Source organism: Mustela putorius, unplaced genomic scaffold (genome assembly GCF_011764305.1).
Source record: "Mustela putorius furo isolate JIRA1106 unplaced genomic scaffold, ASM1176430v1.1 tig00000460_pilon_pilon_pilon, whole genome shotgun sequence".
In the NCBI taxonomy this organism is placed as follows: Eukaryota; Metazoa; Chordata; class Mammalia; order Carnivora; family Mustelidae; genus Mustela; species Mustela putorius.
The window spans coordinates 23,306,545-23,325,238 of NW_025421389.1; the positions used below are offsets into that span (position 1 = coordinate 23,306,545).

The 18,694-nt window shown below is 50.7% G+C and overlaps 1 long non-coding RNA gene across 2 annotated transcripts in view; it reads right to left on the bottom strand.

Annotated features, from left to right (window-relative positions):
* The window catches only part of LOC101685276, a 35,317-nt gene that overhangs the window by 7,107 nt on the left and 9,516 nt on the right, over nt 1-18,694 (bottom strand). The window contains exons 3-4 of one of the 2 annotated variants that reach the window (XR_006606900.1): nt 17,577-17,722; nt 15,478-17,025 (exon numbers count right to left, since the gene is read on the bottom strand). This is a non-coding gene — a long non-coding RNA (uncharacterized LOC101685276). Of the gene's footprint in view, nt 1-15,477; nt 17,026-17,576; nt 17,723-18,694 lie in introns of those variants that run through there. The other variant, XR_001178990.2, reaches the window with a different exon arrangement.

Consider the following 18,694-nt stretch of genomic DNA (forward strand, 5'->3'; position numbering starts at 1 on the left):
GAACAGCCCTGTTCCTCTGTCTGGGCCTTTTTTCCTTCTTCCGTAGAAAGAAGGGATGAAATTAGACGTCCTCCAACATCCCCTCTATCTCTGAGAGTCTAGAACTGTGACTTTTAGCCAAGAAAAAGAGCCACTGATTTAGGAAATGACCCTCTAAAACCCTAAAGATACTTTTCCCTGAGAGCAATAAAACCTTTTCCTGTTGTCATTCATCCCCAATGTGGTATCTCTCTGGAGGCGTGGACTCTGCTGAGCCCGATGTCTCCCTTGTATTCAAGGCAGAGTTGTCAAGATGCCTTCCTCGGAGCTAGGATTTGGTCTAGCAGGAGACACGCGTGTGGTTGTGGTGACTCTGTAACTCACTTGCTCCTTGACTTTGGACCCCTCATTCTCCCTCTCTCAGACTCAGCTGTTCCGAATGTAAAATGGAGGCTAAGCCCATTTTCCTCCCTTATGTCCTTCTGCCCCCCTAGAAAACCTCCATCGGGACACACAACTGTTTATGAACTACGGGGTGGGGCTGTCGGACTGAAACTGCTGGTCAGGTATCTGGTCAACCTCCACCCTGTTCAGGGGCTTTACCGCTGTTCCTCCCCACCTGCTGGAGGCCAGCCAATGGTGGTAGCAACACAGTCATCATTCCCCAAGGTAACCCACCTGCTCAGAAATTACCTGGGTTTATTTTTGGTAAAAGTTCCCAGATACTTCCCTCCAGGCGAATGTGGTTACCAGTGTCTGTAAGGTCAGAGGAGGGCTACGTCATCACTCAGAGTATTCATGGAGGAAACGTGACTGCGTTCACCAAGTGCTGAGCCCAGGGCCTGGCAGACGTAATGGCATCTGCTGGTGTTTCTGTTCTTCTTCTTACACTTGTTAAAGGATTCTTTCTACAGGATTCCAGCCCTCCCCCTCCCCCACCACCAAGCCAGTGCTTGGTTCCAACCAAACTACCTTAAGTTATTTTGTGGCTAGGAGGCAGAGGAAAGGACAGATGGGGGGGTTGGGAAGATGTCTTCTCTCCTTTCCCTCTGTGTGGTGGTTCTAGGGAGCCCTTCCTTCCCCGTGGAAAACAGGGGTCTCCTGTAGCCTGGCCCTCCACACCTAGACGGTCAAAGTCCCCTGTGGCCAGAGAACGGGCCTCTGCCCCATCATTTCCACTGGTCAAGAAAGGGCCATTTTTTTACCTTCTCCGCTCAAGTAGCTACAAAGATGACTGCCTACTGCCGCACAATGTCTCTGCGCCAGGATTGCCCCCCAGACCCAGGCCAGCTGCCGTGGGGCCCTCTCAGACATTTCAGAGGCTCTGACTGTCTCCCCGGGTGGCTGGAAGGGAGCAGGCCGGGTGCACAGGCCCTCAGCAGGGTATAAGAGCAGATCTGTGCCTCGCAGGGGGTTCCCAGCACATTTGCTTGATCCGTGTCCAGGTTCTTCTCTTAGACATTTGCTTCTAAGCCGACAGCGGAGCATAAAAGCAGTCCCAAGTGGCTGTTTTCGGGTCTTCAACACTGGTTAGTCGCAGTTGGGAAATCTTCTTCCTGGTGCCCCTAAGTGAATTATCACACGTTATCCAGTCAGAGCTTCGGGGTGGCCAAGACTTGGCTCTGCGGCTTGTTTTCCGATGATCCATCGCCCACTGAGTGGGTCACAAAGATGTTCTCCGCCTGAGAGCCCACATCTGTCTGCGGCTGTGCTGTCCCTCTGTCGGGGGTGGGGCGCCGCGGTGGGGCACCCGGAGCTTCTGTCCCACTGGATGTGGGAGCCGCGTACTCTGTCCCACTCCCTTGGCCTGCCGGGGATCCCGGACCTGATCACCCATCCCACCTCCAGTCCGCACCTCCTCCCGGTCATGGCCTCTGCACCCACGCAAGCCACTCGAGAAGAAACATCTCCCAACCCTGGCCTCCCAGAGCCGGTGACGCCTGCCTGGCCTGGTCCCCCAGAGCTCATGTTCAAGGACAGACACAGCAGCCCCTCCCTGCCCCTCGGCGACCGGGTCACCCCTGCTGCCCTCAGCCTCTGGCCTGCAGAGGATTAGATCGCACATGAATAAGCAATATTCACTTGGCTCTGAGAGTCCAGAGCAAATCCCTTGAGCCGATACACAGGAGCCACGCAGAATTTCCCATCTTCTCCTCCCTCCGCTGCTTCCCCCAGCTCCTATTTCACTGGAAGGCCTTTGTTTTTTTCTTTTTCTTGGTATGTATTTGAAGGTGGGTCACTATATTAAACCACACCATCAAAACACAGCTTCTAGAGCAATAACACAGGTCCCTGGCCGTAGTCACCTGATTAACAATGAGAAAAGCTACTTGAGGAGTATCCCCCTAACCTCCCAGAGCCTGTCTCGCCTCTCCCTCCTTTGCCTCCCACACAGGCTCCCTGGCCTGCTTGTCATGAACCCCAGCTGTGGACGTTAAAGCCATGCTGGGGTGTCATAAGGGCCACGCTTTCTGGGAAGATCCTGCCCTTCAGAAAGTTCTGGAGAGGCAAGCACCCCTGAAGCAGGACATCTCCGTCAGCTCAGTTGCTATAACAAGATAGCACAGGCCGGGGGCTTAACCAACAGACGTTAGTTTCTCTCCGTTTTGGAGGGTGGGCGTCCAAGATCAAGGTGTGGACAGATTCGGTTCCTAGTGAGAGCCCATCTCCTGGTTTGTAGATGGCCACTTCCTTTCCCTGGTGCCTGTGGTGGAGAGGGTCAGATCTTTGTCTTCCTCTTCTCACAAGGGCACTGATCCCGCCAGGAGGGTCTCACCTCCTGACCTCATCTAAACTAAATCACTTCCTAAGGGCCCCTTCTCTAAAGAGCATCACACTGAGGGGGAGCGAGGAGGGGAAGGGGACAGGGGGAGGGTAGAGTTTCAACAGGGGGATTCTGCTGGGGACCCAAACACCACCCCACAACATAGGGAAGGTGACCGCCCCCCCCCTTTTCCCCAACCCATAGTGGGTATTCAGCACACACTGTGGAAGTGAAATCCTACCCCCCGCGTCCCAGTTGTGCGTCCTTAGGGAAGTCACTTCATCGCTCTTTGCCTCATTTTCCCCACTATCAGCTGAGAAATAATAACGCTCTTGAGTGACATGCTGGTCACAAATGTTGAGACACATACTTGACCCATACTACCTGTCCCTTCTACTCCTGTCACCTGGCCAAAGGCCTGCGGTTATGCCAGCGTGGCAAGAGGGGATGTTGGAGAGAGAACGTTTATTTTGTTGTCTTGGATGAAGAAGCACCCACCAGCCCTCTCGATGGTTCTTCCCCGGCCCTGGGAAATGCCTAGTAAACCCACTGGCCTCCAGCCCATGATGGGCGCTCAATCTAGCTCAGGAGAAGAACAGGAGGGAGACAGCGGACGGCACACACAGGAGGGGCAAAACTGAGCTCCCTGTATCCCCTGCACCACCCCCTGCCCCCAGCTCGCTTCCCCTCCTCACTTCCCTGTTTCATCAGAGCTATTATCATTTTCTATTGTCAGAGGCTAAAACCTCAGGGGACTTGCGACTCTCCCCGCTTCCTTGGCTCCCCTGGTGGAGCCGCCCACTGACTCACGGTCACTGTCCCTGTTTCTCAGACATACTGTTCTCCTTTCCTGGCTACTCTTGCGTTCATGGCTTCACGACCTCCCCTCCCCATAATCTTCCTGCCTCTCATCTGTGTCCCCACAACCCATTTTTTTCAATGCTTCCAGATTAATCTCTATAAAGCACCATTCCCATTGTATTATTCTGTTTCCAAACTTGACTGTGATTTCCCTTTCCCAGGGGCCTCCATGTCATTCCAGCCCCGACTTCTCTTCTCTACAGAGATCCCCCGTCCACCCTGATCTGTCTTCTCTTTGCCCAGGATGTGTTAACTGCACATGTATCATGAAGAATTTCAGTGAGATGCTAGGCCACCAGCCATATGTGGTTTTCAGGCACTCGGAAGTGTGGCCAGTGCTGCCAAGGAGCTGATTTTTTTTTTTTTACATGTTATTTAATTTAAATGAAAAAGCAGAAGAAATGTAAAATATTTTTTGCATTAGATACTTCTTTATTTTTTTGATAGAACCACACTTCACTTGAGCCACTGTATTCTGTAAGATATACTGTTGTACTGTGATACACGTATTGGGAAAATGCATCATTTCTAGCATTAAGAACGCACCACGGATCACATAGGAGTCAATGGATTGATCCAGAGTGACGCTTTTTGTTTTCGGTGTGGCTATATACCACTGTAATGTGATTATTTCAATATTTCATGCAAACGGCATGAGTTACAGTGGTACCTGTTCCTTTTTTTTTTAATGGCCCTACTAAAATATGTAAAATGCATATGTGGCTCCCATTATATTTCCATTGAATTGCTCCGTGTTAGCTCTGGGTGATATCGTGCTTCTGGAACTTAATAGCAAGGGAGGCATAGGAGGCAGGTATGGCCACCTTCAGAATGAACTGGCCTCTAGAAACCGGCAGCTCAAGGTACACTGTGAACCTTCAGGAAACCCTGTCGAAGGCAATAGGGCGTGTGGAGTAAGATAGGCTTGGCAATCACATGAGCACTGAATTTGAATCCTGGCTCTGTCTACTTGATGACTGACTATGGGCCTCAGTTGGAAAACTGCTAAACTGGACTGTTAAACATGGCCATGTCAGAGGGTCGTTGGCAGAATGACATGAAATAATGCTCTTAACCTGGTCCTCGTAGGTAATGAGTGCTCCGTAATGGTTAGCTACTAGGCAATTGGGTTTAATGGAATAGCAGCAAGAGGTGTATAAAATTACTTCTGAAGGCCTGTCGATTTCTCTTTCCTGATTCCCAGTCACATGGTTGCTACAGAGGATGACCTTCTGACTCACAGAGATGAGGTTCATTGCAGCAATAAAATCAGCTCATAGAGAAGTATTTTTTACCCATCGACTCAGCACAAAATGCATTCTCAAATGTCCATCAACTAACCACAATGACCTGTCCTTGCAAATCCCGTGATTAGCTCTGAGCTCCACCTCCAGCCTCTCTGAGAGGGGTGCAGGGTAGCAGGAGATGGGCTCTGTTTCTAGTTAGTTCCTGGGTTTAAAACAATAATAGGATGCCTCCCTGTCCTCCCAAAACGTGCCTCCAGGCTCTTTCGAAGTCAGCTGAACCCCCAGGCTAGTTGACACCAGAAGTGTGGTATGAGTGACTCCCCAGAGGCATTGCCAAGGAGAGCCTCCCCCGCCCCCAACCCCCGCCTTAGTCCCACCTTGCTCTTTGCCAAGCTGAGAGGAGGTGCTGATCCTGGCGCTACCAGGCAGACAGATCAACCATTCAGAGGCCTCTCCTGGGCTTCTGCCAGGCAGGAGGAAAGGAAGCCGCTGAAAAGCTTGAGTCACTGGGGCTCAAGTTCTATCCCAGCACTTCAGAGTGGAGAAGAGAAACAACAGTGATTTCAGACAACGCTGGAAGGAATGAGGAAGCAGAAAGCAATTCCAAGTTCTCTGCAATGTTCCGGGACGCAGAGCCAAGGGGAGAGCCACAGAGTCTTGGGTTTAGGACCTACAGAAGCAGGGAGCAGCTCCAAGGGCAAAGGACAGAGCACCACATGAACCTAGACAGGAGCCTGTTCTCTAGTTAAATTTACCCATAGGCCTCCGGGGTCTGGTAGCGTCCCTCGCTACCGGGTCAAGTGTGACATTGTGAGTACCCTGGGGCTCTGAAAAAGACCTCTCACTACCAGTGAGGTTCTCTATTTCCCCCATCGGTGTCACCGGGCGCTCTAGAACCGTTTTAGAGGAGAATATCACAATCCTTAGAGTTATGACTGACACTTTTTTAATAAAAGGCAGAAAAGAAGGAATTTATTAAAAGGATCCTGAATATTTCCCATAATCAGAGCTAAGATTGAATAATCAAATGGTAGGAAATGCAGAGATGCTACAATGGAACAGTTTCGTCCTTGTGACAGAATTACTCCACGTGGCAGAGATTACTAGTAGCCCAGCCCCACAGACATTCTTCCTTTCTTCCTTAGTGACAGAAACATAGTTTTATTGGACAGCATCAGTCCCAGCTCAAAGACTACATTTCCCAGGTATCTTTGCAGCTAGGCTTGGCCATGTGACTAAGTTCTGGCCAATGAGATGTAAGCAGATGAGTTACTTAAAAGGGAAGTGTAATTTTTTTCCCCCTCCCTTGAGTCCTTCCTACTACCTGGCATGCAAATAAGATCACTAAGATCCCTGCACCTTTATTGACATCTTAGATGACTCAAAAGGGGGACACTGCACGGAGGATGGAGAAGCAGAAAGAGAGAGTGACCTTGGAGCTCTCTGGCTGACCCTGCGCTGCCGACCTCTAGACTTCTTTACATAAGGGGGAATATATGTTTGTTTTATTTAACCACTGTTTTTTGTTTAGTTATTTCTGTAGCATGTGAGGGTGGGGTGAGGGGGGCGAGGGGGTTCAGTTAAATGCAGCAAATTCTATTATTAACAGATATAATACAGTTAGGATGTTCCCTATTTATAGCATCTTTAAGCAGAGACGATCTGACTAGCTTCCTCAGTCCTTGTTAAAATTCACGGACAGTTCTGATTGGCCGAGCCCTATCCCTAGACCAAGCAGCTGTGGTCGTGGGCACATGACCTCAGAAGGGCCAGGAGCTGAGTTGGAGACAGGACTTCTCCCACACTGGTCACTACCTGCAGAGGGAGGGGTAGTGGGTCTCAGGTGTAGACAACGCCCATGAATCTACTATTAGAAGGGATGGGTTTAAGGTTCCTTAATCTCTCCTTTTCCAGCACATATCATCGCTATCTATAAAGATAATACTTGACTTTGCATAAAGCTTTATGCTTGTGTGGCAAATTACAACATACAAATCGTTTTCACAGCTGTTACCTCATTGAATCGTCATCACAATTCTGTAAGGTGGTTATGCAATATCCCCATTTTACAGAAAGCAAAACTGAGACTGAGAAGGTAAATAACTCACCCAACGTCTCACAGCTGGGGAGCCTCAGAGCTGGATCTCCAGTCAGGGTGCATTTCCTACCACACCAATTAACATTGTAGCTAAGCAATTACCGAGTTTCCCTTAGAGAGAACTGGATTACAGGTGACATACCTCCTCTCCTTTCCCTGCTTCTGCTCCCCTAAAAAAAAAACACAGCTCTGTAGTCATGACACTTAGAATCCAACTGGCGGTGTGGGAGGGGCCGGTGCAACTATTTAAAATTACAAAACAGAAAAGTAACTGTAAATTACATAATGTCTCCAGGAGGGAGGGATGTGTAAGTACTTCCCTGGGTGTGAAGTTAGGAGAGTGGTCAGAGCCTCTGGGAAACTTGGCCGTGGTGCTCGTTTTAGCTCAGAAATCTTTGAACCTGGCCATGAAGCTGGGAGAGCAACAATATCTTCACTGGGACTTTTTTTTTTTTTTTTTTAAGAGCTTTTGATTAGCCTGAAATATTAGTGTGACTTATTTTCTCGGCTCCGGTAAATATTTAATTATCAAAAATAATGGTTTCTTTCTTTCTTTCTTTCTTTCTTTCTTTCTTTTTTTTTTTTTTTTTTACCTTTTTGAATCTAAATCACAGCAAGAATTTTATAAAGGCTCTCTTGGCAGTGAATGGTATCCTAGTGTGGCATCTTTTAACTGACATCCCTATAATTAGAAGGAATTGTCTTTTCATACCACAAATTTGAACTGGTTAATTACTCGATGAATATTTAGCTTGTTACATAGGCAAATATTGTGGGAAGAGGAGAACTTCAGTGAATGAGTATTCAACCCAGAAAACTACCCAGGAGCCAGCTGTGGCCTGTTCTAGTTGAAGTCTTCTCTACCACCCCTTACTCCCACCGTCACCCCCACCTCTGCCATCTCAGACACATATGCACCACATTCTGGCACTTCTGGGGGAAAGCCCATAGGATCTCTGGTTGTTGGGTGGATTTGCACATTTTGATTCTGTAGTAAAACATTTCTTAAAATATTTTAAGCATTCAAAAATTTTAAAGAAGGGTGTATAATACATACCCTTGTACCTACCACCTCGCCTAATACATAAAACATGATCAGCAAAGTTGGATACCTCCGTACCATAGCATCCCCTCCCTCGAAAGCCTCCTTCCTACCCTGTATTCCCCCTCTCTTGAATTTGACCATCTTGAATCTGGTGTTTATATTCCTATGTATTATTCATCAACAGTACATAGTGTGGTTTTTGCATAGTTTACAGCTTGTCTAAGTGGTATCACAGCATATATATTCTTTTGCAACTTGCTTTTTTAGCTCCATAGTGTTTTATGGGATCATCCACATTGATACATGTAGCTCCACTTCCTTTACTTTTATTACTGGAAAGAATTCCATTGGATGAATATTCTACAATATACTCATTTTCCTGTGGGTGGAAATTTAGGTGGTTTCCTCTTGTTTTTTTTGTTTTGTTTTTTGTGGGGTTTTTTGTTTCTTTGTGGGTTTTTTTTTCTTTCTTTTTTTTTTTTTTTTTTTTTTTGCTATTATAAACAATGCTGCCGTGATTCCTCTGGTGTATATCTCTTTCTGCACTTATATGAGTTTCTCCAGAACATATGTCTAAAGTAGAGTTGCCGGATTGTAGGGAAATGTATCTTCAATTTTACTAAATGTTGCCAAACTTTTGCTGCTCAGGGAACAGACAAACCACCCAAGAAAAACTGATCTTTTTAACTGGCCTTTGGAGGACTATGTCAGCATTCCTTCCCAATATAGTCCCCATGGCTCCAGTCACTTTCCAGAAGCTTCTGTGGTGTTCTCTTCACATGATGCTAGTCTGGGTGGACCGCCTATTGAAGGCACAAAGCCACGGCCCCAGGGAGAAGACCAAGTCGTCTTGACCTGCTTCATTTTCAAGCTGGTGTCTGAGCCTTCAGAGACCTGGAGCGGGCGGAGGGGCACCAACTGCCTCTGAGGATCCTAGACGCGTACCTCAGCTTCGCGGGAATTCCGCAGGAACCACGAGGCCTTGGGAAACTCAGAAATAGCTCCAAGGGGGAATATCTTGGTTCTACTGTCCTAAGGGAAGACTGGAGAAGATAAGGAGTTCCCTTGTCCAGGGACTTTCCAGATCAAAGGAATGAACAAATCTCTTCTGAAGGACGAGCAAGCACTGTGAAGAGGGGAGTGGGGGAATGATTTAGGGGGCACAGGCTGGCCTGGTTCCCAGGCATCACCTATAAGAAGGTGCGGCGCCAGTCCCTCATCAGACTCTCAGGCACGCAGAAAAGGGGTTCCTATGTCTGAGGCGTCTGTCTGGTCTTGTTGTGGGGAGCGGGGTGGCTGGGCCCTAGGCAGCTGGGAGGCAAAGTGGTGCCCCTAATCCCAGGCCTGGCCACCAATTCTGGGAGGACTGGTTCCTCACCCCTTGAGCACACTGCCAGGTCCAAGTCTACCAAGGAACTTGCTCAGGCCTCTAGGGCTTTGGGGAGCTGAAGGCCACCCTTGAATAAATCAGCCTGCTCTCCAACACTCCAGGCCAAGAAGGAAACAGCCAGGGTGGACCCACTCTGGGGGCCTCCCACATGAGGTCTCCAGGGAGCTTTGCAGCCTTGAGACCCTCCCCCGACACATGTCTCAGTGTCGCAGGCCCTCATCCTTCCTCCTGCCAGGGTGATCTCTTTATGGATCTGGTGACCTCACATGTAGCTGTCTCTTTGTAAGCCTGGTGAGGCCAAGGCAGAGCCCTCCGTCACCGAGTACTTACTTCTGCTCGGAGCTTGGTCCTCATCTGGTCCTTCTGACCGGCGCAGTGAGGCTCAAAGCAGAGGCCAGTTCCCAAGCCATCGCTGTGTCGGGATTTGCTATCAGAGCCCCCTCTACAGAGAGAGGAAGGTGCCAGGGTACTAAGCACTAAACGCCAGGGGGGTAAGCGGAGCCAGGCGCCACCCCTGGCTGTGCGGTCCCCACCCCCGCTTGGTTCCACAACAATGCCTGAACTCATTCCATCCAATTCTACTTTAAAAAAGAAAACCCGGGAAATAATTACTTCAGTCAGACATTATTTACTTAAGTAATTCTTTACTCAAACGTCTTTAGGCTTTATTTTACTAATACTACATAATTACGTAATTGTGTAATTAGGAGGAAATTAAATGACAAATGTTTGCTGAGAACAAACGGAAAAAAAAATAGATCTTTTATTTCCCTGAGTGTGCTTGGCTTAGTATGTTACATCTTCTTCCCCCTCCTCCGGGCTCTGCCCCTGGTCTCCTCAGCGCCCAGCTGCCCCACAGCGGGGGTCTAGCTGGCAGGGGGGGTGTACCTGGGCAGGTAGCAGCAGGGGAGGGTGCCCCGAGCCCGGGGCAGAACACAGATGCCTGTAGAACCAACCCGTGAGTCTCTGCACAGGGCCTGGCCTCCCTCCCATGGTTGGAGGCAGCTGTCAAGCTTCCTCTGCTTTCCTGCTGTCTGTCTCTGGGCCCAGGAGATCCATGGGGTTCCAATCCACAGCAGTGCGAGAAAGGCAAGTGCACCTTGTCCCGAGGTTTACCCTCCTTCAGTAAAGGCCGATTTCCCTCACAGGGCGGCCGGCTTCTTAGGGTCCACCAGGAAAGAGGGGAAGGAGCACCTTGTGCCACACACAGTGTCTGCCTCGAAAATCTACCCAAGGAACAGGCATGGTCGGCACTCCAGGGCTGCCCTGCCCACTGGGGGACGCATTCACACGGACCACCACGCCTCCTCCCCTCCTTCCTTTTTCTGACCTCGGCAGCTGTGGAAGCCAGTGGAGCTTCCCGCAGGTACGAAATTCAATCAATCCGCCACCCACCCAACACCCATGGAGCGTGTCTTTTGTTCCAATTCTGAGGGGGACACAAAAGAGCAGGCCACAGTGCTACTCATTAGTACGTCAGTGCCTTAGAACTTGGCATGGACAGCAGTGCTATTCAGAGTAGAAAGTTTCCTAGGCCAGCTTGCCAATTTAAAAAAAAAAAAATCACTTATAACCATCCCCAGCATCCAGTAGCAAGAAGTAGGAGTCTGAGCTGTGCCCAAGGTTGTGGGGGTCCGTGCCCTCTCTCCAACATGTCCATGCTGTGCCCCTGGACAAATGACTGATCCTGCTGTGTCTCTATTTTCTCATCAGCAAAATGGGCACAAGGCACACCTTCCAGATGAATGTGACGATGAAACGAATCGGTAGCAATAAGGCATCAGAACAGCACCAAGTGTCCAATAAGCAATAACCCCAGTTGTCAAATGGAGCAGAAAAATCAGTGCTGCGGGGAAGAGAGGGCACTGCAGGGGAGAGGCCGGCCCGCCTCCCCTCCCTAGCCTCATCTACTCTCAGCTGATGATGACTCATGATCTTGGAGCAGGGCCACAGAACAGAGAAGCTGGGAAATAATAATAAAAGTATTAAAGAAACTCAGATCCCAGGGAATGGGGCATGGATCCTGGAGAGGGACTCTTCAGAGAGGCTCCTGCCTAGGGGCCCAATTGCGGAAAAAGAAAAAAAAAAAAAAAGCCCTGTTTTCAAATCCTTGCAGAAGATACTTTCTGAGATTTTCTTTCCCCCAAAAAACAAGGAGGGTTGAGGGATTAAAGTGAAGTCCTCCAAAATCTATATTCATTAGTTTCACAAGAAACAGACAAAAGCCACACATGATCACTGGTGGTGGGTCTTTGGTTATCCATTAAGGGGACGTACTTTGCACCAAGACCGAGAAACCAAGCTCTGGCCATCACAGGCCAGAGGTGGGACTGGAAGGGTAGAGAGGATGACCCCTGCGGGCAGGGTCCCTAAGCCCTTGTGACTCCAGGAGGAGAAGCCCAAAGTGATTCTTCCCTGCTCCCCACATCACTCCAGACCTTGGACAGGTTGTCTCCCCAAGCCCCATAAATACATTAAATCATCCTTCATCAGATAGTTAGAAGGATTACAGGAAAAAAAACGCATTTTAAAGCACTTAGCTCAGGGGCCTATCACATATGAAGAACCTAATAAATTGTCATTCATTCATTATCATTATTATTTAATAGAACGGTTATTGATCCTGCTACCACAGAGCCAATCCTGGAGACCATGTCGGATTTGGAAGCCGAGGGAAGAGGCGGGTCTGGGCCACTGCCGGCAGTAGGCAGGTCTGCAGAGAGGGGACGGCGGCCCAGGGAGGCGGGGCATTAAGGGACATTCTAAGCAGTTGCAGAAGACGGGGCAGCTCAGAACCCCAAGGGTCATATTGTCCCTCTTGGTCAGATCCAAGAGGCAGTGAGATGAAGTGATTTCTGCATAAGACAAACCTCCACCCAGCAGGGAGAAAATTCTACCCTTCTTATTTTAGGCGCCCCTTTGAGGTCTTTAAGTTATAATCCACTGGGGTAAGAGTCACTCATTCTGTGTCAGAGGACAGCCTCGGAGAACTGCATTTTTCCAATTTGCCTATACTAACGCCCGGCCAGCCCCGTGGCCTGCGCCTCACCCCACTGCCCTCAGCCCCATTCAGTCTGACAGGCTCCTGTCCTCGGGGCTTGGGCCAGCTGTGTTCTGTATGAGGCTAACCAGAGCTCTTGCTCAAGCTAGGATCTAACCCTAAATTTGCATTAAGGCTGGGTTTGGTGGCCTGTCCATGCTCTCCCAGCCCCTGTGGCTCCCAGCCTGGCCATTCTTTTGCCTTTGCTGCTGCCTCTCACGGTGGACCAGCGGGCTCCCAGAGGCTTTACGGACCTCCTAGCTGAGGGAAGTCCTCCCTCCCCCCACCCTGTGCTCTCCTCCTCCTCAGTCAGCTACAGGCTTGAGCAGCAAAGGATCCAGGGAAGCCAGAGCAAGGTCAGCACCATCCTCTCCCTGTAGGTACAAATTCAAGCTGAATTCCGTGCAAAGGATATTTATAGAGTCTGTAACATGGGAGAGCTCAGAGCCAAGTGTGTGTGAGTGTGAGAGCGTATGTGCATGAGTACTAGTGTGCATCCGTGTGTATGTGTGTGTCCTGGAAGGGAGTCTTCCGACGGGATAGATGGAGAGCCACCTTTGTCCGCTCATCTCATATTCTTCCAAAATCGAAATTCAGCTCTGCTTGGAATGTTCTATAGAACACACAGCAGCCAGTCCATATGGACCAACAAACGAATTGAATTTGTGAAGCCAGGGTTTTTGCACAAGTTTGGGTCCCGAGGGCCCAGAGGAAACCCTGCCCCACTGGTCTTCAGCTGCTCCCGGTCTCCTCACGAAGCCTTGGCTTTGGCTCCTGTGGCTGCCGGCAGAGAGCTGGTAGTAATCAGGATAAGTCTGCAATTAACAAGGGCTCCCTCCTCGTCTAACCTTAACAAGGACAGAGACAGCCAGCACATAGCCTGCCCTCGCCGCCGCCTCCTCCTCCATGCTGTTTGTTAGCCTCGCAGATTATTATTAGAGGCGCCGTGGAGCTAATCACCTCCCTGGTGGACACCCCGCCTCCCCTTGGCTCTTGCTCCTGCATCGTCTGCATTTGACCTGACTTCCCAGGGCTCCCGGGCTGTCTGCTGGCAGCTCCCGGGGAGGAGCAGAGGTGAGCCCACCTGGGCAGGACTGGGGGGACTGTTTCCCCCAGGAGGGTGACCTCTGCCCCGAGCCCCCAAGGACAGGGACTGGTAAGGCAGAGGAGCGGGAGAGGGAGGAGGAATTTGGGAGAAGCACTGTGAGCTAAGGCTGCCTTGACACTTACTCATCTCTGGTTAAGCCCTTGTTAGAGTATCCAGAGGGATGCACGGAGGGAAAGGCAGACCAGGGGATGGCAGAGCTCCCCTCCTGCAAATCAATGCTGGGTAATGGAGGAGAGTCATTAACATTTCTCTCCTTCCCCCAAAGACTGCAGAAGAGAAAACAAACTAAGATTCCAGCAGAAGAAATTCGAGTAGCCCAGAGGAAGAACTTCCACAGGCCAGGAGGCTTTGCTTCCCTGGGTAATCTGCAGCAAGCTTCTGCAGCCCAGCTGGTCCTCACCAGCCTTCCCCTGCTCGGCCCCGCTCAAGCCCTCTCAGCAGCCTCCGTTGAGCTGGGAGAGGTAACAACACAGGGGCCCGACGTTCAGGCCAAACCTCCCACTACAGGAAACTCTTGGCCCGCCATGCCCCACTCTTCCTGCAAAGCCAGCTCAGGGCGGCTACGGCCATGGCCACAAGCGAGAGCTGTCCTCCTCACTGCGGGCTCACCTTCCCCTGGAACCCTGGCTTCCGGGGTGGGGGGGTCGGGAACGCTGAGCCGCCCCACACCCAAGTTCACTATCATATGCAGAAAATGCTCGACAGAGGGACACACTGTTCTTACCACAACAGACGATGTAAGTCCTGGTGCTGTCACAGGCAGGACATTACAATCGGAGCTTTAGAATAACAAGGGAAGAAGAACAAGAGACGGAATCGTTAATGACCACAACTGATGACCTCATTTCCTCCCTGTGACCACCCTACTGGGCAGGCATTAGGAGTCCCATTTCATATATTTGCAAACTGAGGCTGAGAGAGGTCAACGGCCCAGGGCCACATAGCCTGTGAGAGGCAGAGCTCTGGGATGTGGGGAATGAGGTCTGACCCCACAGACTAAATTCCTGTTCCCATGCAAAACTCCCTTTGATGTGAGGTCGGTTTGACTTAAACTTCTTTTATTATTGTTGTTGTTGTTGTTATTTTAAAAGATTTTTATTTATTCATTTGAGAGAGAGAGAACAGAGGGAGAGGGAGAGAGAGAAGCAGGTTCCCCACCGAGCAGGCAGCCCCATGTGGGGCTCGATCCCTGGACCCTGGGATCATGACCTGAGCCAAAGGCTTAACCAACTGAACCACCCAGGCACCCCTGACCTAGCCTTCTAATAAAGAACTCGAACAGGATCTGCTAAAAGGTATGGCACACGGGATATCATGTTTCACATCACATCGCTATCCACACCCCCTTGTGGAAGAATCTTATTTCATTTAGTGATTTCTGGGACTGAAAGGTATTCATTGAACAAGTGTCAGTAAGTAAAGTGAGTGCATACTCTGTGCCAGGCTCTGTAGGTGCCAGAGACAGCCCCAGCCCCCACAGCAGCCAGAACTCGGCCCTGCTAGAGGCTCCTGGAAGTCATGGTCAGGTCTCCGCCCAGGGAAGTGAGGGACCCCCCTCTGCTTTCAACCCCCGGATTCTCCCAGGCAAGGGTTTGTTGGCTTATCACAGATCACCCTTGCAGGGGCACAGGTGGGTGCGTGCACACGGGTAGGGGCCTAGGAAAGTGCACATGGGCAGTGTCCTTCCCCGAGGACTGCTCGATCTAGCCAGCTGCCTGCAGGCCATCACACAGCCCGGCCTCTCCCCAGAGGGCCCACCTGGTGCTAATTGTGTGCTGTTCTGCCGCAGATGCAGCTTCCCCACCAAAGTCCTCTCTGTCCAGATGTTGTCATCGGCCAACCCCATCAGGCAGGGCTGGCCTGGGGTCTGGCACTCGCCTGTCAGTCCTGACATCTTCAGTGGATAATGGAACGCAAGGATGTGAGAGGCAGAGCAGGTGCATGCTAATGAGGAGATCAATTTTAATTATGATTTTAATTAAACACCCGATCCAGTAGGAAATATGACAAGAAGTAGGCTGGGGCTATGCAACCTGGGAGGAGGGAGGGGTACAGGGGAGGGAAGGTGCCTCCAGGCCTCCTCAGGATTTAGAAGAAGGAAAGGGCAGCACCGTTGGGAGTCACAGAAAAGCCTGTGCAACCTGAAATTGGCACGGAGAAAGCCTGGTCCTCTAAAGAGCGCTCAGGCAGTGGGACTCCCGAAAGAGGAAGTCTTAGAGATGAGGAGGCCTCGGAGGTCAAGGGGCCCTGCCCCTCCATGCACATGAGAAAACTGAGGCCCAGAAAAGAGTGTCTTCCTCTCCTCTGCCCCCACAACGGACTGTCCATGCCTCTCGCTGAGTACTTACCACACGACACAACCATTACCTCTTCGCAGCCTTCCTATCAAGTACTCATCCAGTCAGAGAGTCGTTTGAGCAATGCCAGCCCTTCAAGGGCAAGGCCACCTCTGCAGAGCTCTCTGTGCCCATCGAGCAAGTAGACACCAAAGGGGGTCACCGATGCTCACAGTGATGGTGCCTCCTCTCACGGCAAAGGAACTGTATATAAGAATGGATCTTCCCCAAACTCTGTACTCCACTAGTGCTCTGAACAATGCCTAGCATGTAGTAGGCATGCAGGAAATGTGTATACAATATGTAATCACAAGAAGTCCCTAACGTTTCATGAGAAGTCAGAAGCAACGCCCAATTAGGCAGCTGTTGAGACAAGCCATACGCTTTCTCTACACTGTCCTGACGGAAGAGAGTGATGTGTGTGTGCTCTGTGCCTGTGGGCCCATGCACTGTGTATCCGCAATTCTGCAGGTCTCTTGATAACAGCGGATCACAGAGTTCACGTGATGGCCTAAGAGGAAGCCGCCTTAGAGATGAGTGCTGTCCAACAGTAACGCCTGCAGTGCAGGAGATGTTCCATAGCCATGTTTTCTGACACAGTAGCCCCTAGCCATGTGTGGTTATGGAGCATTGGAAACGTGGCTCATGTGACAGAGGAGCTGAATTTTTAATTTAATTTAATTTCACTTCATTCAAATTTGAATGGCCACATGGCACCAGTGGCGACCATATCGATGTGGATCATCTCATCATTCTTTCTTTGCTTGGCCCTGGAAACTGAGGCCCAGAGAAGCAGCCCTTGGACGTCACCCAAGCTCAGATGTTGGCCTTCACAGGCAGCTCATTAAGATTCAATCCTGTTATGGCTTTCTGGTACATAAACAGCGCCTGTAAGGAGCTTCCACTTACAAAAATGTTAACAGAGTCCCTACACACGGCCCGAGGACAAAGGCCAACGATTCTCCCCAGTTCCCTGGATACGCTTGAGTCACGAAGAGCTGGAGGTCTGGCCAAGACCTCGGGTAATGACCCAACTACTGCTTCTGCCTGTTCCGCGCCCACCACCAGTACCGGGGCACGCGGGGCCCATCTGGTTCTTCCCACCTCGCTGATGTGAGGTCTTCCCAGCCTCTCTGCCTACAGCTAACGTCTTGTCACTGGCGTGAACAGAAAAGCGGAGATTAAAGATGGTGGCAGAAGTTAATTGGGATTAGACGCGCATGTTCCATGGTTAACAGAAGCACAGATGCTCCAGCGCCGCTGCTGAAGCCAGATCGTTTTCTAAATGCCCTCCCTCCTTCCTCCCTGCTTCCTCCCCACCCGCCCACCCCCTGCACTCCACCACCCGCACCCCCAGGTGCCCCAGAGAGTATCGATTGGGCTGTTTCTTCTTCTTGCACGTTATGACTCCATATCAGTTAAACCTTTTCCATAATGAATGAGGTCATTTGTAGGAGGAACAGAGAAAACAGGCACTCCTGGCCTCACTCCGACACACCTATCTCCCCTCCTCTCTTCTCTGCTGTCTGCTTTGTTCTTTGGGCCACTGATAGAGGAGGCAAGGTCAGGGTACCCACACATCACCCCTTATCATCACAACACAAAGAATACCCATTGTCCAAACACATTTCAGGATCCCAGACGGGCAGGGATAGAGAATCAGGGAAAAGCACGAGCACTACATCCCCCGAGAAATTCCCCAACCTACCCCAAGGCTCCTCGCTGTTGGGGCAATTGAATTCCAAGCTTCAGAGGAGCTGTGGTTCTCAGACTTGGGGAGCTAGCTCACCAGAAGCACCCTCTCAGGAAAGATGAGTTCAGAATTCTCTGCTCCTCTCCAGTATGTAAGGGATCCTGAAGGACAGAAACATAAGCAGTTTCCATCTGTGATTCAAACGCACTTTTCTTCCTCATCCCCAATCTGAGGGGTTCCCTATCAGCCACACCCTGGACAGTCCCCACTGTCCCCAGAGTTGACTCTAATCCACGCATTCAGGAACCCCCGAGGAGGACAAAGGCAGCTTCTCAGTGGACACAGCAGTCATTCCGGGAGGCAGGGGCCCTGCCTGTCCACAGCCTGTTAGCTGAAACAGACATAAATATGAGAGACTGCCTCCTGACCTACTGGGGAGACATGCTGGGGTGAGAAGCGTGTGGGGCAGGAAGGCAACCTCCCGGTGAGGTGGGCTCTGTAGCCAGCAGAGGGGGAATGAGCCAGGGAGAGACAGGGCCAGTAACCTCACTGAGCTCACCCTTTGCACTCCAAGTGGGCTCTCGGTTGGAGAAAGAAATTCTCTTCGAAAGAACTGACAGGGTGGGTTTGTAATTCCCAATCGGCGATTCCTGGGGCTCCTTTCTTAAGGAAATTCTCCCAGAAGGCAAGCCGTTGGAGCACTGGAACCCAGAGCCTGCACCTTCTTCAGTCCCTGTCAGCAAAGTCCTTGAGCCCCTACTCTGTGCTTTCTTCCTCTTTCTCTTCTCCGCGAAGGACCTCTTCCCTTGCAGGAACCACACCTACTTCTCTTCGACCAGGACTCCACCTCCGGAGAATCATGCTCTGGGTCGTGAAGGAGGAGGAGGAAGGAAGTGGTGGAGGTAGACATTGAAGCCAAGGAGAGGATGATGGTTTAGGTCTCTCCGTTGGTGTTCTGGCTCTTGCCTGACTTGGTTTCGTCCCCAGCATTAGCCTGTCTCCCATAGTGCAGCTGGCACTGGATGACCTTGAGGGTCTCTGAAGGTGAGAGCGGAGTTACAGGAGAGCTGGCTCCCCCCAGCTCACTTGCATTGACTTATTCAGCTGGAGAGGACTCTGGACCCCAGATGAGC